This window comes from Bufo bufo, chromosome 2, assembly GCF_905171765.1.
Source record: "Bufo bufo chromosome 2, aBufBuf1.1, whole genome shotgun sequence".
In the NCBI taxonomy this organism is placed as follows: domain Eukaryota; kingdom Metazoa; phylum Chordata; class Amphibia; order Anura; family Bufonidae; genus Bufo; species Bufo bufo.
Window position 1 is genome coordinate 435,002,870 of NC_053390.1, and position 24,612 is coordinate 435,027,481.

The 24,612-nt window shown below is 44.6% G+C and overlaps 1 protein-coding gene across 5 annotated transcripts in view; it reads left to right on the forward strand.

The window, feature by feature from the left end:
- The window catches only part of HOMER3 (homer scaffold protein 3), a 177,161-nt gene that overhangs the window by 78,193 nt on the left and 74,356 nt on the right, over positions 1-24,612 (forward strand). The window lies entirely within an intron of this gene.

The window sequence follows — 24,612 nt, forward strand, 5'->3', positions numbered from 1 at the left end:
ACACAGGACAGAAGGGTTTCCGCCTAGACCCTTTTCAATGACCCTTAGGCCATTTTTTTTTTTTCATTGCCTCATTTGCTAAGTTGTTCCTTAAGGCTGGGTTCACACCTGAACGTTTTACAGCGCGTTCCTACGCTCTGTAAAACGCTCAACAGGCAAAAACCAATGTTTCCCTATGGGCATGGTTCTCACCTGAGCGTTTTACAGCGCGTACGAACGCGCTGTAAAACGCCCTACGCCCCAAGAAGTACAGGAGCTTCTTTGGGGCGTATTGTCGCGCGTAACACCTCTGTTTTTCATTGTACGCCTCTGTGGTCAATAGCAAGAAAGCGCGTACGACGCGTGTTTCCAAAATACTAAATACGCCTGATAAAAACGCCTGTAAACAGCACTTATCGAATACGCTCAGGTGTGAACCCAGCCTTAGGGGGCATTCACACATCCATATGTGTTTTGCGGACCGCACATCGCCGGCACTCATAGAAAATGCCTTTTCTTGTCCACAATTGTGGACAAGAATAGAACATGTTCTATTTTTTTTTTTTGCGGAACAGAAGTGCGATCCGCAAATGCGGATGCGGCAGCACATTTTGGCCCCATTAAAAATGAATGGGTCCGCACCTGTTCCGCAAAATTGAAGATTGGATGCGGACGTGTGAATGGACCCTTGGGGTCCATTCACACGTCCGTTGTTTCTTTCCTGATCTGTTCCGTTTTTTGCGGAACAGATCTGGACCCATTCATTTTCAATGGGTCCTGAAAAAAAATCAGACATTGAGCTGTCCGATTTTTATTTTTTATTTTTATTTTTTTTATTTTTTTCAGGACCCATTGAAAATGAATGGGTCCAGATCTGTTCCGCAAAAAACGGAACAGATCAGGAAAGAAACAACGGACGTGTGAATAAGGCCTTAGAGGGTAGAGTCCTGACCAAGTTTTCACCTCCAGTAGAATAGGAGATAATCCCAACTAAGACTGGGGCCCCTCTTGCTCTGGGCCCCATAGCAGTCGCATGGTCTGCCGCTATGGTAGTTACGCCCCTGCTCAAGAAATAAAGGGGAACTGCAATCTGGATAAACGGTCAATTCCCTGCCATGCTTTCATTGGCTGAGTTGGTTATACTGCATATAGACTCTGGTATAGTCTTCAGTGATGGCGAAACTGTATTCTCCGGAGTCACCTCTCGAGGTTATTAACTGCATTGCCTGTGAACTACATACTATCTCACACAATATTAGAATATTTATTCTAATATATCAGCTGGTATAACTCTAATCTGCGGATGCACTATATGGCTGTGTTCACATGTGCGTAGGAGACTCCACGAGGAGTCAAAATAGCCAGACAAAATGTAGTGTAACATGCTCTACTTTGTCCGGTTGGAAATCCAGCAGACCCTGATGTAGTCAGTCGGGTCTGTTGGGCAAAATGTGTGACAGATCTGATGTTGTTGTTCTGTTCCTATAATGGAGCAGAATAAGGCTACATGCACACGACCGTATGTGTTTTGCGGTGCGCAAATTGCGGATCTGCAAAAAAGGATGACATTCCGTATGACATGCGTTTTTTTTTGTTGTTTTTTTGTGGATCCATTGAAATGAATGGGTCCGCATCCTATCCGCAAAAAAAGGAACAGACACTGAATAAAACAACGTTCGTGTGCATGTAGCCGAACAGTAATGTCAGCATGCATGTGAACACAGCCTTAAGAAAGGATACATCTTTCATTCAGGAATATCCATTTGATTTTGTGCCTCATATAAGGTAAGGCTGATTAGAGACCACATACAGTAGGCAAGTAGGACACTTGGTCCAGCATCTGGACCGGCAATGACTTTTACTATTGTTACTGTGCCTGAACTCTGTAATTTGGACCAAAATTGGGAGCTTTTTCAGCTCAAGTCCTTTTACACAGTTATAATGCAAGTAACAAAACAAAAATACAGTTTCACCTGCCAAGGGAGTGTGGTTTAGCAGGAAAGGGGTGTGGTTTAAAAAAGAAAGGAGACAGCTTAAGGTGTACCATATGGTGCCAAAGTTTGGCCACAGAATTCTGGCGCAAAGGAAGCCAACCAGTATCCAATGTATTATCCAGCCTGAGGCACTGATAAATCTGGCACATCTTTAGATTTATATAATGTATCAATCCAGTTGGTGCTCTGGCACTTGTGAATAAAATCTCATGTGTTCAGTACAGCAGCTCAAAAAAAAAGCTTACGCGTTTCAGATAAAACATATCCTTCCCCATAGCATATGGCCTCTAACGCAGCAACGTTAAAATACAGACTAAGGCTACGTTCACACAAACGTGTGTGATCTGTGGCCGTATTGCGGCCCGCAAATCGCGGGCCGCAATACACGGCCACAGTTCCGTGTGAATTCCGCATCACGGATGCGGACCCATTCACTTCAATGGGTCCACTAATCCGGAAATTGCGGAACGGCCGCACGGGACGGGACCCCTCGGAAGCACTACGGAGTGCCTCCTGGGGTTACGTCCCGTTCTTCCGTTCCGCAAAAAGATAGAACAAGTCCTATCTTTTCGCGGAACGGCCGGATCGCGGACCCATTAAAGTGAATGGGTCCGCAATCCGAAGCGGCTGACCTACGGCCGGCAAACAAGCATTGCGGCCCGCTATTTGCGGGCCGCTTCACAGGCACGGGTCACACAGTCCAACCCACTGTGCATCTCAATTTAACTCTGCACAGACGGTTTGACATACTCTAAGGCCTCTTTCACACGAGCGAGTTTTCCGTGCGGATGCAATGCGTGGGGTGAACGCATTGCCCCCGCACTGAATCTGGACCCATTAATTTCTATGGGGCTGTGCACATGAGCGGTGATTTTCACGCATCACTTGGGCATTGCGTGAAAATCGCAGCATGCTCTATATTGTGCGTTATTCACGCAACGCAGGCCCCATAGAAGTGAATGGGGCTGTGTGACAATCGCAAGGATCCACAAGCAAGTGCAGATGCGGAGCGATTTTCACGCACGGTTGCTAGGAGACGATCGGGACCCGATCTTTATTATTTTCCCTTATAACATGGTTATAAGGGAAAATAATAGCATTCTGAATACAGAATGCATAGTACAATAGGGCTGGAGGGGTTAAAAAATAATAATAAACTCACCTCATACACTTGTTCGCGCAGCCCGGCTTCTCTTCTTTCTTCCACCATGGTGATGGATCATGTAATGAGCGCAGTGACGTAACCAAAGGTCCTTTTCCTCCCAGTTCATCAAAGAAGAAGAAAGAAGAGAAGCCGGATGAGGTGAGTTTTTAATTTTTTTATTTTAACCCCTCCATCCCTAATTTACTAAGCATTCTGTATTAAGAATGCTATTTTCCCTTATAACCATGTTATAATGGAAAATAATAAAATTGACACCAATCCCAAACCCGAATGTCTGTGAAGAATTTTGGGTCTGGGTACCAAACATTCTGATTTTTCTCACGCGCGTTCAAAACGCATTAACTCTTTCACTCGCGCTGAAAAATCGCACATTTTCCCGCAACGCACCTGTATCCTATCCGGCCCTCACACTCGACACTCATGTGAAAGAGGCCTTACAGACCACCCCTAAACTAACATGCTATTGGTACACCGCTATCTAAGAATCTCTAATCTATTACTTGGATGATAATCAATAAAAGTACATTAAATCTGTGCATAGTCCAAGCTTCTCGATTTTGTACTTTTAGATTTCTAATCTCCATTTCTTGCTGGTTTTAGTTTCTTCTCTACTCCTATCCCTGTGAGAGCATCCACTTGTGTTATTGTACAAAATGCAGACCTGTGACATATACCCAGTTTAGGAATATTCCAAATGTGTTCCCCAATCCGTTCTGCAAATTGTCTTGTAGTACATCCCACATACTGGATATCACAAGATCCAATGCAGTATACAACATTGGATGTACTAGAGTTGATAAATGATGGTCATAAAAGTACAGTCCTTGCTACATGATTGCATCTCCTTAGCTTTATACGTATACCTAAGTAGGCACCTTGAGTTCCCCCATATTATGTCCAACCCCATAGACTTGTTCTTATCCTGACTAACAAAGACTAGGCACATTTCCTAACGTGATCCATCTCTTGGCCACAAAATGTAAGCCTGTGTCCAAGATTGAGGGCAGATCCTTGTCTTGGTTAAGAATAGGTAAGTATTTTTTAATGTTCTGAATAATCTCCATAGCGTTCCACATTCTAGTGAGACCTAGATACCAATCCTAATTTTTATGCAAATATTGAGCACCAGATTTACTCTCCTCTCTTTTAGCTTTTTCCATAGCTTGAGGAGAATATCCCCATATTCATAACCTTAGTTCTATTCTAATACATTCCAGAATATGTTATATTGGATGACGTCTCCTCAAATATCAGGAATCGTGTTCGTTTTTAATTTTATTTTTTGGACTATCGGATGGAGAACACGGTGTACAAGCCATATGCAGATTATTCTCTGATACAGTCAGTCTAGAAGTATGGTTGCGTCGTTTCACAAACATGCTGAACATTCTTGGATGGCATGACATTAACAGCTTGTAGGTAATCAGTGTAGCTTGGCTTGTGCATTGTGACAGAGAGCAGATCATATGTTCAGTTGTATCACTATCAGCACCACAAGTTTTGGAATGTAGGAAGAAGTTTGTGTCAAAGCAACTATATATTTTACTTTATCTAGTACTTTGAGGCAATATGTTCTTTTTAAATTATCAAGTAGCTGCCAGCAGAGTGGTTCAGTGGTTGGCATAACCACTGAGTTATTCAATAGAATGTATCACTATAGCGCCACCTGCTGTATGTTTAATTCTTTGTCTCGCTCACTGAGAAGTCCGCACATGCTCAGTTTCATCCTTCAACTGCCTCCTGGGCTGTGATAGGAAGAGCTGAGACACGCCCCCTTAGCTGCAGCAGAAAAGACACGCCCCTTGAGCTGCCAGATTGATGAATGAATAGGGAGATCTATGGATCCATGTGAGGTAGAGGGCTGGTTCTAGCTTTGTTAGAAAGAGATTGTCATGTATTAATCATGGGATAACCCCTTTAAAGTGTAACTGTCATTCTTTTTTTTAATTTTTGTAATATACTTTAATTACTTAAATTGTACCTTCACAACGCTCCTCTGTCTTTTTACAGAACTGTGGAGACCTGCTAGCACTGACTGTTATGTAAGCAGAAGACAGAGGAGCGTTGCTAAGGCTCAAAATGGGCCACTTTAGAGCTATTTTTCTAATAGAAATGTATGATTTCACTAATTAAAGTATATTACAAAAATGGTCAGTATCACTGCCCCTATACATTACAAAAATAAAGAAACGAATGACTGTTACACTTTAAGGATAACAACTGCATAGAGTTTGCATGTTCTCCCCGTGTTTGTAGCATACTGATAGTGGGGCTCAATCTGAATTCCCTAAGTATGGGGAGTGATGTCTAATGTGCTGTGGAATATGTTGGTGCTAGATAAGCAAGAGGAATAAGTGTAGCTGAAAGGAGAGTCTGGGAGTTTAGTTGCATAAAAGACATGGATATGACCTGTATTGTAGCATGTCTTTGCTTTTTTTTTTTTTTTTTTTGTGTCTAATGCCAAAAGAACATTGACAATTTTAACACATCATGGCTGCATGGTATAACATCAGTAAGAACTGGCTGTGATGTTGGAAGCTGGAAAAGTTGTTCTATTTCTCGTCAAAGGTCTTCAGTGCAGCCCAGTCATGTTTCTCACCAAATGTATCATTTTTTGATAGATTTTGTTTTGTGTATCTGTCACGAGGGTGTCAAGACCCACGCCTGACTCCGTTATACCCGGGGTCAGGAAGTCGCAGCGGTTGGCTGCGCGCTCTATGTAAGATAGGGCTGTTTCCTTATGGTAGCTGTCTGGGTTTGCTTTGCAACCCTTTTGGCTCACTCAGGGATCCATAGCTCCTTCTCTTCAGCTGTTCCTTGTCCAGCACTCCCAACCTCCTTATATTCCCCTCTCACACTTCTCTGGTTGCCAGATATAGAGCTTCCTGCCTGGACATCTATTCTGACCCTCTGGAGCTGTGTAACTGTTCCCTGGTTGTTGTTCCAGAACGCTACCCTCCGGATCCCTGTTGGGCCTTCGTAATCTGCTGTGGTCGCCCACCTGGGTGTATGTGTTTGTCTGTCCTCTCCCTGGTGTTTCCCTCTTAGTGTCAGTGGTGCGGACTAGCGATCCCACCGGCCCGTTCACTATCTAGGGCTCATTCTAGGGAAAGCCAGGGTTTAGGCACGTGATCGCCGCACGGGTGAGGAACCCGTCTAGGGACGCCAGGGCAGTCAGGTGCCAGCCGCAAGGTGAGTCAGGGGTCACCACCTTTCCCTCTCCCTTGGGCAGGGCTTTCCCTTTTCCCTCCCTGTGCGTGACGCCGGTCACTACAGTATCAATGCTTTGCCAGGTTGAAAAAGCAAAGGGCATTCCTGAAACTGTTGGCATAAGTGAAAATCAGACATCCTATAGTAGATGACAATCTTTCTAACAAAGCTAGAACCAGACCTGTACCTCACATGGATCCAGAGATCTCACCATTCATTGCACCAGTTGTTCGCTAAATTTATTTTCGACTGGCAGCCAAAGGGGTTTGTCCTTTCTTGTGGGTGTGTCCTTTATGCTGCAGCTCTCCTTGTCACATCTCAGGGGGCGTGTCCCTTCCCATAGACCGCTTCTAACAGTACATCTGGCTGGTGGCAGTTGAAGGATAGAACTGAGCATTTGCATCCACCTCAGCAAGGCGGGTGGAGAAATAAGGCAAAGAACAAACAGCAGGTGGCGCTATACAGATACATTGTATTGAATAACTCAGGGGGCTGGCTTGAAAAATGGGACAACCCTGTTAAGACCTCCAAACTAAATGAGGAAAAACAGTTATTCTTGCACTTAAGGGTACTTTCACACTTGTTGCAGAGTGATCCGGCAAGCAGTTCCGAATTTTCGATGCTTTTGCCCTCAATACCAGGATTTGCCTTTTTTTCAATACTAGGCTTCGCTATTGCGCAGTCTAGTATCGGAGAACAAGGTCACTGCTCTCAGCGTGCTCTGTGTTCTCCTCAGCAGCACAGGGGAGAAGGAAGCAGTCTTTCCCTCCGCCGCTGCCACCAATGAGGAGAGGGGCGGGCGCACTGCACCACCAATGAAAGTAAATGTTTAATACAAATCCCAGAGGCGGGTGCTGGCGGGGAGCTGCGATCAGCGGCAGTTAACCCCTCAGGTGCCGCACCCGCCTCCTGTATTAAATGTTAATTATATGATCATTGGTGCAGTGCGCCCTCTCCCCTCAACCCCAATATTAAAATCATTGGCGCAGTGCACCCCCTCCCCTCAACCTCCCCCAGTATTAAAATCATTGGTGGCGCAGTGCACCCCCAGTATTAAAATAATTGGTAGCAGTGGCCACAGGGTCCCCTCCCCTCCTCCTCATTGGTGGCAGTTCCGATCGGAGTCCCAGCAGTGTAATCCTGGGGCTCCACCTTCCATGGTAAGCTCCCTGCTGCTGTGTGCACTATGCACAGGGCAGAAGGGAGAGTGTGAGGTCCTATTCACCCTGATAGAGCTCTACTAGGGTGAATAGGACAAGGGATTAAAAGATTCCCAGGTTCTAACCCCCCAAGGGGGAAAATAATTGTTAAATAAAAAGTTTAAAAAAAGTTTAAAAAAGCATCAAAAGATTAAGTATAAATCACCCCATTTCCAATTTTCAGCGTTCATCTCCAAACGGAGCCTACGGACCCCATAGACCCTCATAGACTATAATGGGGTCCGTTAGGTTTCCGCCCAGAGGAAGATTTTTGAAGCAGAGATAAAAATCCTGCATGCACTACTTTTTGTCTCCACTCCAAAATAATCTTCTGAGCATAAACCTAACAGACCCCCATTATAGTCTATGGGGTCCGTAGGCTCCGTTCGGCTTAGTTATGTGCCAAATCCATCCTTTCCGTTTTTCCTGCCCCTATAAATTATTTGCAGAACATGAATACGAATTATACCTGTACAGCCATAAGGCTGCGTTCACACAGGTGAGATTTCCGCGCGGGTGCAATGCGGTAGGTGAAGGTATTGCACCCGCACTGAATCCCGACCCATTCATTTCAATGGGGCTGTTCAGAGGAGCGGTGATTTTCACGCATCACTTGTGAAAATCGCAGCATGCTCTATATTCTGCGTTTTTCACGCAACGCAGGCCCCATAGAAGTGAATGGGGTTGCGTGAATATCGCAAGCATCCGCAAGCAAGTGCGGATGTGGTGCGATTTTTCACGCACGGTTGCTAGGAGACGATCGGGATGGAGACTCGATCATTATTATTTTCCCTTATAAGATGGTAAAAGATCATGTGACGTCACCAAAGGTCCTTTACCTGTAATGAATGCTCACCACAGGTCCTGTTCAGCAAAGGAGACAGGAGATTCCGGGCTACGCGATCAAGTGGACTAAGGGGAGTTAAATTATTTTTTATTTTTTTTAACCCCTCCAGCGCTAGTTTACTATGCATTCTGTATTCAGAATGCAATTATTTTCCCTTATAACTATGTTATAAGGGGAAATAATACAATCTACAGAACACCGATCCCAAGCCCAAACTTCTGTGAAGAAGTTCGGGTTTGGGTACCAAACATGCGCGATTTTTCTCACGCGAGTGCAAAACGCATTACAATGTTTTGCACTCGCGCGGAAAAATCGCGGGTGTTCCCGCAACGCACCCGCACATTTTCCCGCAACGCCCGTGTGAACCCAGCCTAAGTCCTAACCTATGGCTCTCCATCTGTTGCAAAGCTACAACTCCCTTCATTCCCTGACAATCTGCAGCTATCATGGCAGGACGGCAGTTGCAGCTTTGCAACAGCTGGAGATATCACTGGCCACAGGGTCAAAACCGGGAGGTAATTAAAAAGAGAAGTCGAATCCTTTATACTTTCTCTCCTTTTAAGATCCACTCCTGATTTTGGCTTCCAAAACTGCCGCTAGAAACCTGACCATGTGACCATACCCTAAAAGAGGCTTTGACAACATTCTGATCTAGACCCAAATAGAACAGGTGGCACCATCTCCCACATTGGTGCATGTGTATCCTGACGTTTGGTCATGAACAAAATGAACTGGACACTGCACATGCCCCATCAGCCCAAAGAATGTGAGTTTTGGGCATGTCTACCTTCTATTAAATTGCATGTATATCCACACAATTTAAATGCATGCGCAGTTACAAGTATCTTGAAAAAAAAAGTAATTCACATCTTAAACATGTGTATGGTGAAAGTATCTTGCGTTGCCGGACCTAAGTTCCAGATTTATCAAACCGTTTTGTGCAAACTAGAATAGTATTGGCATATACAATGTATGCACGACAGAAGCAACCATATTATATTCATAAAACACCCAAAATATGTGTCAATTAAAAATAAATATGATGAATACAGTAGTAGTCCTGAGGATGCAGATATCGTTGAATGCAATCTTGAAACAGGGAGTTGTCTGCTGCCTACTGATTTGATTCAACTGTCATTACACGTATAAATAGAGTAAAGAAATACAGTTTGCATCTAAAGCGGTCCAAAACAGATCAGTTTTGTCCTAATGCATTCTGAATGGAAAAGGATCCGCTCAAAATGTATCAGTTTGGCTCCGTTCTGCTTTAGAGGCGTTTTGGTGTCCGTCTGATGAAACTGAGCCAAACGGATCAGTTCTGGCATACAATGTAAGTCAATGGGGACAGATCCGTTTTCACTGACACAATCTGGCACAATAGAAAGCGGATCCGTCCTCTATTGACTTTCAATGGTGTTCAAGATGGATCCGTCTTGGCTATGTTACAGATAATACGAACTGATCCGTTCTGAACGGATGCAGACGGTTGTATTATCTGAACGGATCCATGACTGACTCGCACCAAACGCAAGTGTGAAAGTAGCCTAATCAGTGCAAAGAGCAGCAAGTGCAATAAACAGGTTATAGACAGATAATGGTAGTGTAGACGGTAGGAATAGTTATGTACAGATTATGTTCAAATAAGTTAAGTATACAGGTGTTTATATTGCTATACAGAGAGCAAATATACACATGTACTGATGTATACATATATATAGATATGCAGATGTGCTAATGTATACGTATATAACAGACTTATGCTATAACAGTCTCCCAAACTATAGCAGCAACCAATGTGAACATAAAGTGAATATTGAGAGGGATGGTCATGGGAGGGATGGAGAGGAGGGGTGTAGAGGGTAAAATGAGTGTGGATGGAAAGGTTCAGCGGGGGACTGAGTTCAGTAGAGTGATAGCTGTGGGAAAGAAGCTGTTCCTAAACCTGCTGGTTTTAATCTGGAGGGTCCTGTAGCGCCTTCTGGAGGGGAGGAGCTGGAAGAGTTTATTGGCAGGATGAGTCCCTAAGAAAGATGCGTGCCCGGCGTGGAGTCCTTGTGATGCGTTGGTTGGTTTTCATCACCTGCTGTGCAGTGCATTACGATCAGCCACAGAGCAATTTCCATTCCAAACTGTAACAGTAGGTCAGGATGCTCTCTATTACACAGCGGTAGAAGTTACCCAGTAGGTCAGCATACAGGTGGTTTTTCTTAAGTGTCCTCATGAAAGAGGCGCTGATGTGCCTTCACCAGGCTGGAGATGTTGGTTGACCAGGACAGATTCTCAGAGATGTGGGTCCCCAGGAACTTGAAACTAGAGACCCGTTCAACGGCTGTGCCATTTATGCGGATGGGGTCATGGGTGTCTCTTCTCCTTCCTGAAGTCCACAATGAGCTTTTGTTTTGCTAGTATTCAGGAGCAGGTTATTGTCAGTGCACCACACAGCTAGGTGCTTTACCTCCTCCCTGTAGTCAGACTCATCGTTGTCACTGAGACTGATCACTGTGGTGTAATCTGCAAACTTGATGATGGAGTTGGATCCATACCTAGGCCTGCAGTCATAGGTGAAAAGGCAGTAGAGGAACAGGCTCGGCACACAGCCCTGTGGAGTACCAGTGTTGAGTATGATGGTGGTGGAGCAGTTATTTCCTGATCTAGCTTGCTGGGGTCTGTTGGTCAAAGTCCATGATCCAGTTACAGATAGTTACTGATTCCAAGATCCACAAGTTTAGTGATCAACTTGGAAGGATTGACTGTATTGACTGCTGAGCTGAAGTCAACAAACAGCATTCTTGCATAAGTATTCTTGTTGTCCAGGTGTGAGAATACACAGTGAAGTACTGTAGATACAGCATCCTCTGTACTCCTATTACTTCGGGGCAAACATAACTTGAGGTGTGCCAGGACCAGTCGCTCAAAGCACTTCATAACTATAGGCGTGAGTGCTCCAGGGCGATAGTCGTTCAGGCACAATGGAGGAGGTCTTGAAGCACGCTGGTACTACTGCCTGGACAAGCGACAGGTTGAATATGTCAGTAAAAACCCCTGCAAACTGCTCAGCACACGTCCAGGAATGCTGTCAGGGCCAGCAGCCTTGCAAGTGTTGATGCTGCTCAGTGCGTTATGGACATCTGTGATGGTGAGGGTATGGCAGTCCAACGGTATAGTTTTGGCAGACTTTTCTTTGTCCTTGTCAAAACGAGCGTAGAAGTCATTTAGCTCATTGAGAAAGGACATATTCCCTGGCGTGTGCACTCCCCAGCAGCAGGCGCGGTGCAGTGATGTCATCTCACCTGCTGGGCTGAGTAGGGCAGCACACAAGCTGGGGATCATCCTCTGGCCTGTGCGCTCTTGCTCAGCTCAGCAGGCGCAATGTCACTAGGGGGGCAACATCATTGTGGGAGGGCAGCACTACTGTGTGGGGGCACTAAGGGGACCGTCTACTGTGGGGGAACTATGGGGCATTTTACTTTGGGGTCACTAACTCAAGAAGCATAATTGTGGTAACACTAACAGGGCATTATTACTCTGAGGGGGGCACTGAGGGAACATAACTGTGTGGGGGCACTAAGGGGGCATTCTTACTGTGATGGAGGCACAAGAGCATAACTACTGTGGGGGCACTAAGGGGGCATTGTTCTGTGTGGGGGCACAAAGAGGGCAAAACTACTGTTAAAGGGCAGTAAGGGGGAATAACAATTTTGTGGGGTCTCTAAGGGGACTGGGCAGAATGGATGGGTATAGCTTGTCATTGGGCGGAGTTAGAGGTGTGGCTTAGTATTAAAAAAAAACTGCCGAGGCGCTATACATGCTGCAACAAGCTCATATATAGATGTGTTGCTTTGTTCCTGTGGGATCTTGTAGCCATCATGATTGGTTTATTTCTCAGTCATATATAACTTTAGATTTATACCCTTGAAGCTGTAAACCCATCTTTCAGTGCCTGTAGTCATTCTGAAAAAAGCTAAGAGCACTGAAAAGATAATGAATGACATGGTTAACTGTACAAAACTGTGAAAACATCCGGGTTTCTTGTTTAGTCCCACTAGATAAGTGTTACACATGATCTTCATTGCCTATATTTCATATAGGCCCGAGCCCTGTGCTGCCGTACCAGCAACAGCCACATTGAATATGATACTTCAGTAAAGGGCTGGGGTATTTAAGCAAGTGTTCTGCTTGAGTGCCCAACTCTCTGAACGTCGCAATTCGGGCTCCTTTATTTTCAGTAATGGTGTGAGATATTCCTCCATGAACCCCCCCCCCCCCCCCACTGATGCACCCGCTGGGCCCGGACATCTAGTAAGTTGAAATACACCTGCTGGGAATTGGATGCCAGGAACGGAGCGACGACCTCAGCCCACTGGTTACGGGGTTGCTTTTTCCCTGATGGGCACTTTCTCGTACATTTCCAAGTAGGTTTCGATGTCGTCTGCGGGGGTCATCTTAGGAATCGCGGCACTGACTGCTTTTCGGGCATCGTGGACGCTCAGGGTTGCTCCTGCTGTCTGCAAAGCCATCACATGTTGTAGCAGCAACTGGTTAGTCTCCTGCTGCTGCTTATTAGGCTCGCGTTGCTGCAGGTTTGTCTCTCGCTGCTGCAGATTAGCCTCCATGAGGGCCTTCACGACAGCCTCCATTTTGTCGTGGGGCACTGGTTGTAATACAGCTGGTTTAATGTACGACATACAACCATGCCTGAAAAATGCAGAAACCAAAAATATCGGGGTTCACACCAGTCTCCCTGCATATACCCGCATCCTCCACCAATTGTGGGGTTTCGCTCTGGTAGACAGGATTAGCGGACGCAGTATAGAGGCAACAATAAGTTCTTTGGCTCAAACAGTTCAGTGTTTTAGTCACACTTTAGGTAAGTGACAAAACAAGGAGTCATAATCAAGAAAGTCACCTTGCGTTGTTGGTGGTAATTCACACCATGTGGCAATTCTGCCTCAGAGTCCTTGAGCATAGCAGCACCAACCTGTTTTCATGCCAAACAGGTAGCAAGCCTTCATTCAGACACAAGGCTCCCAGATCCCAACACAGAGACATGGCTTCTCTGAGCCCAGGTGCCTATTTAAGGACAGCCAGGTGCTGCCAAAACCAAGACCGGCATTTAAAATCCGGTCCTGTATTTTACCTCACCTGGCTGTAAACCGGCCCCAGCAGCACATGCTTGTTTTTTCCCCTGACCAAACCTCTCACTGTGTCACTGTGTAGAGAACATGGTGAAAATACCTTTTTAATATACATATAGAAAAATGATAAATTTTAAAAGTATTACAAAATTTAATTGATTAAAAATGCATACAAGAAGTTGTTAGTAAAACTGTTTTAGCCAATATGTCTTGTATCTTTATATTGGTTTTGAATCTGATAAAGGGACCCGTTTGGCCCCCGAAATGCGTTATTCCATACCAATTTAGTTTATACTTGCCTACTGGAAACTTGAGTGCTCTGGTTCTTTGCTACTGTACTCGCGTTTCCAATAATTGCTGTGTGTAAATGATCTATCGATCACTCTAAAGAATAAGCAAAAGTTGTGAGCTGGTCAATTATGTGGCACATAATATCATTTGTCGGCACAGATGTGCCCTCGGCAGACAATGTATCTGTATTGAGATGTATTAGCAATTGTTCATCTTGAGGGTCTGATTGTGTCTTGTAAATGCAGCTCCTACCAGCGGGCAGTGATTGGGAACAAATTGTTGCCCTTTGTATTGGCCTGTGTAAATGGGTCCTCACTTTCCAGACCTTGGGTAGTCCTCAAACATTCTGTGCATATAAGACAACCAAAGACTATTTCTCAGCTGAAGATGTTCTGCCAGGAAGAAGAAATGGGTTGGGCTGATGTGTTATCCCACTGTTTTGCCTGTGTGCCCTTCCTCCAAGAACCAGATGGGTTAGGATAAACATGTATTGTAACTCAACTCATGACCTAAGCCCTGATGGCATGTCATACCCCTCAGTAGACCCCAGGATGGAAATAATCATCATGTCTGACTTTGGTGAGGATTAATCTGTCATCTGTTCCTGAGTGCTATCTGGTAGGTTGTGAGTTAAATGCTGAATGGGGTCAGTAACTGGATTTACTCAGAAGTAGCGAGTGAAGGAAGAGTAACTGCACATCAGAGAATCATAGCACAGAAGAGCAGCCATGCGAGGGGAAAAAGACGGGAGCCATCGGGAGGGAGGGGTGAAGATCCAATTTGCGAATCCTGATTTAACCTTTCTTTTGCTATATGTATTTACAGTATGATAGAGGACCCCCTGGCAAAGCTTGGCATTGAAGATGTCTCCAGGGACACAGCATGTCATACATACTCTTCAGTAGGAATGAGAATGTGTCAGTGTACCTTCTCACCACGGCTAGTAGAATATACTGTTCCGAAATACATCTGCAATCAGCGGCGGTGCAGATAGAAAGAGCGCAGAGTTAGCAGCAGAATGGGGATCCCGCAGCATTAATAATGGATGGGGAGATGTTTGAAAAAATTCATGCTGGGCTGTAACTACAGCTTGCTGTTCCTTAGAGCAGTCGTATCCATGCCCAAAAAATGGATTCTGTGCTTGCCGTACATATTGAGCTATTCTATGTTTTAAGCTCCACCTGTTTCTGTGAAATATTTATTTATTTTATGCACTTATATAGCGCTACTATATTCCGCAGGGCTTTACAGATATTAGCATCACGCTGTCCCCAATGTTTGCATGTTTACAAGCCTTTAATGTGTTGCTGTATATGCATGCATGTGTATGCATTTCCTAAACGTTAGGATCCACACACTTCCATAGGAGTCGATTATGTGCCGATTTACAGGGGTTATCCAATTTCTCAACCCCCCCCCCCCCCCCTCCCACATGTGCCGGGCTCCTCACAGGTAAAATACTTGCGCCACTCCTGGTCCCTGCACCGCCGCTGCTGCTTCTCCCTGTACACGGACAAAAACATCCGGTGTCGGGGGGGGGGGGGGGGGGGGGGGGGACGACAGCCAATGGCAGGCGGGGACGAGGGGCCCCGCAGGTGGAGACGAGGGGCCCGGCACGTGTGTGTGTGGGGGGGGGGGTTTGAGTAATTGAATAACACACTTAGGCCTCATGCACACGACCGTTATGTTCCGTTCCGCAAAATGGGGTTCCGTTGTTCCATGATCCGTTTTTGTTTCCATGTGTCTTCCTTTATTTTTGGAGGATCAGCAGACATGAAGGAAAGTAAAAAAAAAAAGTCAGTCAAGTTTGCCATGCAAATGATAGGAAAAAAACGGACGCGGACGCGCGCACACGGATGACAATCTTGTGTGCCTTCGCGTTTTTTCACAGTCCCGTACTTTTAAAATATGCAAATTACCTTGCTACCAGCAAGTAGGGCGGCTACTTGCTGGTAGCAGCCGCATCCTTCTATCCTAAAGACGCACCCTCCGCATGTTGATTGACAGGGCCAGCGGACGGGATCTTTCTCTGCTGGCCCTGTTTGCATTCAAAATCTGGCGCCTGCGCCGTACCTGTCTTCAGTCGGCGCAGGCGCACTGAGAGGCGGACGCTCGCTCGGCGCTCCATCCTCAAAGCGCCTGCGCCGATGACGTCACATCTACACCCGGCGCAGGCGCATTGAGGAAGGTGCGGCCGAGCGAGCGTCCGCCTCTCAGTGCGCCTGCTCCGACTGAAGACAGGTACGGCGCAGGCGCCAGATTTTGAATGCAAACAGGGCCAGCAGAGAGATTCCCGTTCGCTGGCCCTGTCAATCAGCATGCGGAGGGGGCGTCTTTAGGATAGGAGGATGCGGCTGCTACCAGCAAGTAGCCGCCCTACTTGCTGGTAGCAAGGTAATTTGCATATTTTAAAAGTACGTTTTTAACAGAATCTGCTGAACCAAAATGATTAATTACAGTATGTATGCATAAATCTCATTATAGGCATAAGTAACCAAAAAAAAACAACTGTTTAGTGGGGTGACAGAAGCCCTTTAACTCCACAAGGATTAAGAAACTGAATGGTTAAACTCCTAAAGTAGTCTTTGACCCATCTATAACCTCAGAGCTTTTCATCTTAGGGGAGGGAGGCTGTTCCATTCTGTGAGTCTGCCCTTGTGTATACATATTCATTTAATCTTGTGTGCTGGTATTGGCTGGATCAGTGAAAAAAAAAAAAGTTAGACCCTTGTTCCTATTGCATCACCTCCTCCATTTATCTTTAGATTGTCTGTTTTCAGCATTATGTTTATATTGTATCTTATAATGACTGTATCTCACTGTACCCGATAACGTTTTGTGCATGGCTGTAGAAATAAAGTCATTATTGGGGTTTGTTACCAATCTGTGGACATTTAGCAAGGGATCTTATTGTTGAGTTATACCCATATTTAAAACGAGTTACTAGATGTGCACTCTCCTTCTAAGGCCCTCTTACACGGCCAGTTATTGGGCAGGCGAGCTTTCATGTCAATTTGCGTTCCCAATCAGGGAAAACAGAGCAAGATCAGCCGACAGATGAGCAAACGCTTGTTTGTTGGCTGATCAGATCTGTTATGCGAGCAGAAAAATTCTTGCTCATCCCCTTCACATCTACCCATGGTAACGATCATTTGTTCCTCATACACTTTCCATTGGCTGGATTTGGGGCTGTTAAAGTGTCAACGCTTTTAGATGCTGGTATACATTTATATACAAGAAAGCAGTGGTGTACCGCTAATCGAGGTAGACCGCACAGTTGCTATGGGGCCCATCTAGGCCCCATGCGCTTTCCAAAGCTGTAAGGAATTTCTGGCCTCCTCTGTGGAGTTATGGTTTGGCCCCTCTTCTTTTCAAAGGTGCACTCAGACACCCAGGACTCCCACCGATCAGCTGTTTGAGAGGGAGTGACGTGGCCTTCTACCAGTGATGTCACGGACTCCAACCGATCAGATACTGATTACGTATTCTGAAGATAGGTCATCCGTTTAAAAAACTTAAATTTTTTTTTTTTTTAATCCAGGACCTGCTGGATAGATGGCAGAAAACTTAGTTAAGCCACAGACTTAAATGGGTTTAAGTTTCTCTGAAATTCCCATGGCACAGAATTGCGAGCAAGCCTCATAAGGACTAGCCACCACTCAATTTAACACTTTGGGACTACTGGAAACAGCTGAGCCAGCACTCGGCTATTTTTGGAACTCCCATAGCAGTGAATGGGGGGTGGTTATGCTTGCGCAGCTGCAGGGGCCCTCTTCTGGAAATAGGAGTGGGTCCCAGAGGTGAGACCTACACTTAAATAGGATTTGTAGCAAATATTAGCAATATTCCACAAACCTTGAGATGGGAAAACCCCTTTAACGATTTAAAACTTTAAGGATTGTCTTCACATACAGAATGTACTGGTACCTACAGACTAATCTCTATATACAAATACATTCCGTTTTTTTTTTTTCTGTTTTTTGAACGGAAAACAGCAAGTATCATTTATTTAGCAGTACGCAGTATACCATTGTCAATGGGGACAAAACTGAACGAAATGGAGTGCACCAGAATGCGTTCCATTTGGTTGCATCCCCATCACGGACAGAATAACGCTGCAAGTGATTTTGTGCAGAGCAAGACGGATCTGTCACAATGTAAGTCAATGGGGACGGATCCGTTTTCTGACACAATAGAAAACTGACCCGTCCCCCATTGACTTTCAATAGTGTTCATGACGGATCCGTCATGGTTATTTTAAAGCTGATACAACCGGACCCGTTCCTAATGGATGCAGCCGGTCGTATTATCACCTCTTCATTACTTTGGCGGATCCACCGCCAGCTATAGGGGTTAAGACCGGCATCTAACACGCCAGTCCTAATAAATGACCCCCTTAGTTTTTAAATCGCTTCATGACATAGATGGGTATGTATTCTTATGCACCCAATCTCTTATCTTTTACTGCTTATCTGCTATTTCCTTCCCATCACAACGTATCTTGCTATTTTTTCTTGTACGCTGCTTTGTTTCATTGTTTGTACAGACAGAAAACCTTGAAACTGTACCAGTTTCATTTTTCAAATTCTAAATAAAGTTTACTGTTAGAGCAAATTAAATTGTAAATGTTCCATTAGAAAAAAAGCCTTGGCCCTTAATGTCCTTTACATTGTAACGGAAGTAAATCTTTATGTATCGATATCTGACTGACCAGTGTATAGAACTTGATAAAAATTTCAGTTTTTTTCAGTTTGCTGTAATTGCAGCATGCCAGCAGAAATGGCTTTGTTTTAAAATGTCGATTTACAAATTGGTAACTTGCAAGTTGGACTTTACAGTATATGGCATTGCAATGTTAGTGTTATGGAGACGTGAAGGTTGAATAGTTTAAATGAATTGTCCAGCAAATAAAAATACTTGTAATGAATGAATAAAAAAAAGCCTACTCGCCGTTACTGATTCCCTGCCTTTCCAGAGTCCCCAGCTGCTCTCTGCTTCTTGGTCCCTCACAAAGTACAGGAAATATTGTTTAGCCAGTCACTGGCTGATACAGGTCCCCACTGCAGCCAGTGTTTGACTGAGCAGCGACGGAACAGGAGCAACGAAGGATCAGTGATGTGAGTATGCTTCTTTTTTTTTTTACCTTTGTACAACAGCTTGTTCAAAAGTAATTTTTTGCCTTACAAGCCCTTTACAGTTGACATAAAAATACATTATTTAGTCCACATGCTACTTCTAAAATCCATACCATAACATCCCTGTGAATGTCTATGATTTTCACAGTAAAACGAGAAGGGCTCAGATAAATTGCTTGCCAGCTGGTCAGACATTCACACATGGGACTGACAGTCAAACCCAGCAGAAACCAAATACTTGTTGACTAGGCTGGTGCAGTGACCTTTGGTCAGACACTGCTTCCTTTAGGGTCCCTGAATGATAATTGCAAATGGCTGAAAAGATCATTGTATGTAACTATGTATGTAGGTCTTATCAAAACCTTAGACTAATCAACATGCTGAGTTTGATTCTTCTCTGGGGGTATATGGTTCATTATATGAAATATCTTCTGTTCTGGTTGATTTTCCATAACTAGAGCTGAACAATCCCACCAGGTAGGGTTGTTGCGGGTATCGAAATTTCGATACCCAATCGATACTTTTGTCCCAGTATCAATAAGATACCGGGATTTCCATTTTTTCGATGCTGGGCTGCGCTTCTGCGCAGTCTAGTATCTCTGAACATGAGCACTCTCCCTCCCCCTGTGCCGCTGCCACCAATGAGAAGAGAGGGGCAGGCGCACTGCACCACCAATGATAGGACTTTTCCTACATAGAGTGGCGCCCAGCGATGTCCCAGCACTCGCCATTATTCCTGGGCGCCGCTCCGTTCGCCCGCTGTGCACCATTACTGTCGCCTCTCCTGCTCCACATGCTAATTACTATCGGAGCGATGGGGAGGAGACTTCAGCTTCTCTAGTGGGCGTTCCTTCTCTCTGCGCTGCAATTGGACAGCGCTACACCAAGGAGAAGGAACGCCCACTAGAGAAGCGGATGTCCCCTCTCCATTGCTCCGATAATTAGCATATGGAGCAGGAGAGGAGACAGTAATAGGGCACAGCGGGCGAACGGAGCGGCGCCCAGGACTAATAAGTGCTGAGACATCGCTGGGCGCCGCTCTGTGTAGCCTAATACTTAACTAAGTCCGAACCCAGGAAAAGTAGACTTTAACACCTAATACAGGAGGCGGGTACCGGCAGCAGAATCGCATTGCCGGCACCCTGCCCCTGACAGGGAGCTGCGATCAGCGGCAGTTAACCACTCAGGTGTGGCACCTGAGGGGTTAACTGCCGCTGATCTGCCAGTATCCGCCTCCTGTATTAAGGGGTAATTATCATTGCGCCCCCCCCCCTCAACCCCCCCACCCCATTAAAATAATTGGTGGCACAGTGCGCCGGCCCCTCTCAACCCCCCCTCAGTATTAAAATCATTAGTGGCAGTGGCCACAGGGTCCCCTCCCCCTCATTGGTGGTGCAGTGGCAGCTTCTGATTGGAGCCCCAGGATTACACAGCTGGGGCTCGGATCGGTTACCATGGCAGCCAGGACGCTACTGATGCCCTGGCTGCCATGGTAACATCCCTGATGCTGTGTGCACAGAGCAGCAGGGAGTGTGAAGTCCTATTCACCCTGATAGAGCTCTATCAGGGTAAATAGGACAAGGGATGAAACAAATCCCAGGTTCTAGCCCCTAATGGGGGAAATAGTTATTAAATAAGTGTGAAAAACAAAACAAAAAAAAAACACCAATATTAAGTATGAATCACCCCCTTTTCCCAATTTCACATATAAAATGTATAAATAATAAACATACTGCATATCGCCACGTCAGAAAAGTCCAAACTATTAAAATATTTTAAAAATCTATGCGGTGAATGCTGGAACAGAAAAAAAAAAAAAATGCGCGATTCGCCATTATTTTTTTTTGCATGGTATCGAGTATCGCAATACCAATACTTCATGGTTTCGAATCCGAATCAAAAATTTGGTATCGCAACAACTCTACCACCAACTCATTTCATGGATCTGTCAGGTCTCGTATGATATCTAACCTTAGATCTTGGGATAGAGGCTGAGGCTCTGAGATTAGGGAAATGTGTTATTTAATATTTGATACAGTATTTTCAGGTAAAAAGCTGTTTCAATGCTTCTGGGTCTCATGGAGAATTCCTGCGAGTCCTGCACAGATGGCATAGGAGATCCTCTAAAGGGGTTTTCTGATATATTTTTAATGATGACCTATCCTCTGGTGCCTTCTCAAACAACTGATTGGCGGAGGTCCCGGATGTTGGATCCCCACCGATCAGATACTGATGACCTATCCAGAGGATGGATTAGTCTTTTGGGTAGTGTTGATCGCGAATATTCTAATCGCAAATATCGTCACATTGAGAATTCGCAGATCTAAAATATAGTGCTATATCTTCGTAGTCGCAAATATATTATAGACTTTTTTTTTTTTTTTTTTTTTCCCCATCAGTACCCTCACTGCTTCTTGCTTGTGGGCCAAGGTGAAGGCTGCAATATCTTTGTCTGAGCTTAGCACCATCCCTAGCAACCAATAGGAAAGTTGCCTACCAGTGGCGTACATAGAAAAGTAAGGGCCCCATAGCAAGGATCAAACCAGTACCCCCCCCCCCACCACCACAGGACAAACCCTTTTCAATGACCCTTGGGCCATTTTTCCACTGCTTCATTTGCTGAAAGTTGTTCATTTTAGAGGGAAGAGTCCTGACCAAGTTTTCACCTCCAGTAGAAAATCACAACTAAGACTGGGCCCCATAGCAGTCGCATGGTCTGCCGCTATGGTAGTTACGCCCCTGTTGCCTACCCCTTACTATATAGGAAACTCCCCAGCAGCCATTTTCTGCTGTTTTTTTGCAGTTCTGAGAGCGCAGTGTCATTGCTGTGCTTTGCTGAGTTATTTGGATCCTTAGTTAATTACATTAGATAGTTAGGGTACTTTCACACTAGCGTTTTTCTTTTCCGGCACAGAGTTCCATCATAGGGGCTCAATACCAGAAAAGAACTGATCAGTTTCATCCCCATGCATTCTGAATGTAGAGAAATCTGTTCAGGGTGAATCAGGATGTCTTCAGTTCAGTCATTGGCGTTTTGGACAGAGGAAATACCGCAGCTTTGAAATGTATTAGTGCCGGATCCAGCATTAAAAATACCGCAATGCTGGATCCGTGAAAAAAATATATAACGGATCCGTTTCTCCGGATGACATACAGAGATGGATCCGTTCTTGCAATGCATCCAGATCCGTCTACAAATGCTGTCCGTTTGCATGCAGATTGCCGGATCACTCTGCCGCAAGTGTGAAAGTATTATTAACCTACAAAAAGGCAGCTCTGTCAACTTAGACAGCTATGATTACCACTTGTACAACATCCAGAATAGACAAAAAACCAAACAAGTAGAATTAATATCAAAAATGTCATTTATTATAAAATATATAAAGTATGGAGAAACAACAGGATGGTATACAGTGTACGGAGAAGCACAGGGCCAGTGACACCAAGACCACCCCCAATAAAACTGTGCAATATAAGGCACAGGTCTGACATCCACTCCGCCACCATGTCTTCAGGTACGTCCTGTCATTAGTACAGCTCCATACATCTTACAGGGTACCCTTGTATGCATCCATAGTGGGTCCCTTGTATTTAGGTGCATATTATTTCTGATCTCCAGCCAGTGATTCTCATTAATTGGAATTATTATCATTGGTCGGTCTTGGTGCCTATGAATTTTGGTGTATGTACGCCATGGTTTACCAGATCTGGTCTGTGGTACCTTGTGTACATAACCCTATTGGGGGCGACCTTCATATGTTACATCATTCTGGTTATCCCTGAGCCTTACGTTTTTATCTTTTGGTCGTACCTACCTGTGCCTTATATTGCACAGTTTTATTGGGGGTGGTCTTGGTGTCACTGGCCCTGTGCTTCTCCGTACACTGTATACCATCCTGTTGTTTCTCCATACTTTATATATTTTATAATAAATGACATTTTTGATATATTAATTCCACTGGTTTGGTTTTTTGTCTATTCTGCAAGTGTGAAAGTAGCCTTAGTTAGCTCATATAATACAGATAGTTAGTGGGAGATAGTCAGTGTAGGTTATATAGTGATATAGTGTAGCTGATAGGTTCCAATGCGGGGTGTTAGGTAGTGTGATAGGAATTACTGTGCTGTGATCGGGATTAGTGTCTATTTCGTCTTTGAAAAAGTCATTTGCTGTCTGTTTTCCTGTGCTGTGATAGGGATTACTGTGCTTAAAAATGTAGCAAAAGTGAGCCATGCGCATATTTCATTGCCGATTTTCGTAATCAAGAAAATAATGACTGGAGATCACTAATTCTAGAATTTGTGAATTTATGGCGAATATTAGGGCAAAATTTGTGAAATATCGCAAAAACAAATATTACCTATGCTGCTCATCACTACTTTTTAGTGAGAAGACCTGCCCTGGTTGTGCAATCATGTCTTTCTATGTATTCTGTTTCTTGACCTTTGTTATTGACAGTGTGACAGTCTTGTGCTTCCTTCTGTTGAGATGTCTTGACCACTGCCGTCCAGAATCTATGTATGTCTGGGTTCCAGAAGTCTCTCCCTGAAGTCTCTGACGAAATTCCTGAAGTCTGTGGGGAAGATTTATCAAAGGGTGTAAAGGAAAAACTGGCTTGGGCCACTTTCACACTTGCGTTGTTGTTTTCCGGTATTGAGATCCGGCAGATGATTTCAATACTGGAAAAAAAAAAACAGTTTTTGTCCTCATGCATTCTGAATGCCAAGAGATCCATTCAGGATACATCAGGATGTCTTTCTTTCTGGCAGCATTCCGTTTTGTGACCGGACACAACTGTTGCAACCTGTGGCTGTGTCTGGTCATGAAAAGAGAAAAAAAATGGATCCGTCACTGAAAACAATGAAAGTCAAAAATTGACTTACATTGTTTTCAATGTATTTAGTGACGGATATTTATTTTTTTTTTTTACATTTTTGTTTTCACACAACCGCATCCTAACGGAACTAATGCATCCTGATGTGCAAAATCAAAATGGATCAGTTTAATTTCCAGTATTGAGATCCTCTGCTGGATCTCAATACTGGAGTTAACAATGCAAGTGTGAAAGTAGCCTTAGTTGCACCTTTTAAAAGTAGTTCTGAAAAATAAAAACATAGAATAGTTTTGATAAATCTACCCAAATATGGCTAACTCTTGTGCATTCTGGGTCTACTCGCCAGTTTCCCTTGCTCTTACTGAGTGTGAAGGGTTCCTGCAGCTCTTTCCAAGTGTGATCAGGATTTTGCAGCACCAATGTATGAACGGGTTCCTGCTTCTGTCTGCATGGGTTTCTAATCTGTTTGTCAGTCAGTGATCCATGTTTTTTGCCATGCCTGTGTCTCTGGTTTTTTCACCATTGTCTCTGACCTTAGTAAGTCAGCTGCCAAGTACATCCGAGGAGGTAACAGTCTGGTCGCTAACCCGCAGTGAAGTCCACATCCCTGTACAGGCATTAAAGGGTGACTACCAGGGAGGCGTGAGAATAACGTCATTAGGGTTTGGCCCAAAGTCAAACCAGTTAGGCTACTTTCACACTCGCGTTTAGCGCGGATCCGTCATGGATCTGCACAGACGGATCAGTTCAGATAATACAACCGTCTGCATCCGTTCTGAACAGATCTGTTTGTATTCTCTTTAACATAGCCAAGACTGATCCGGT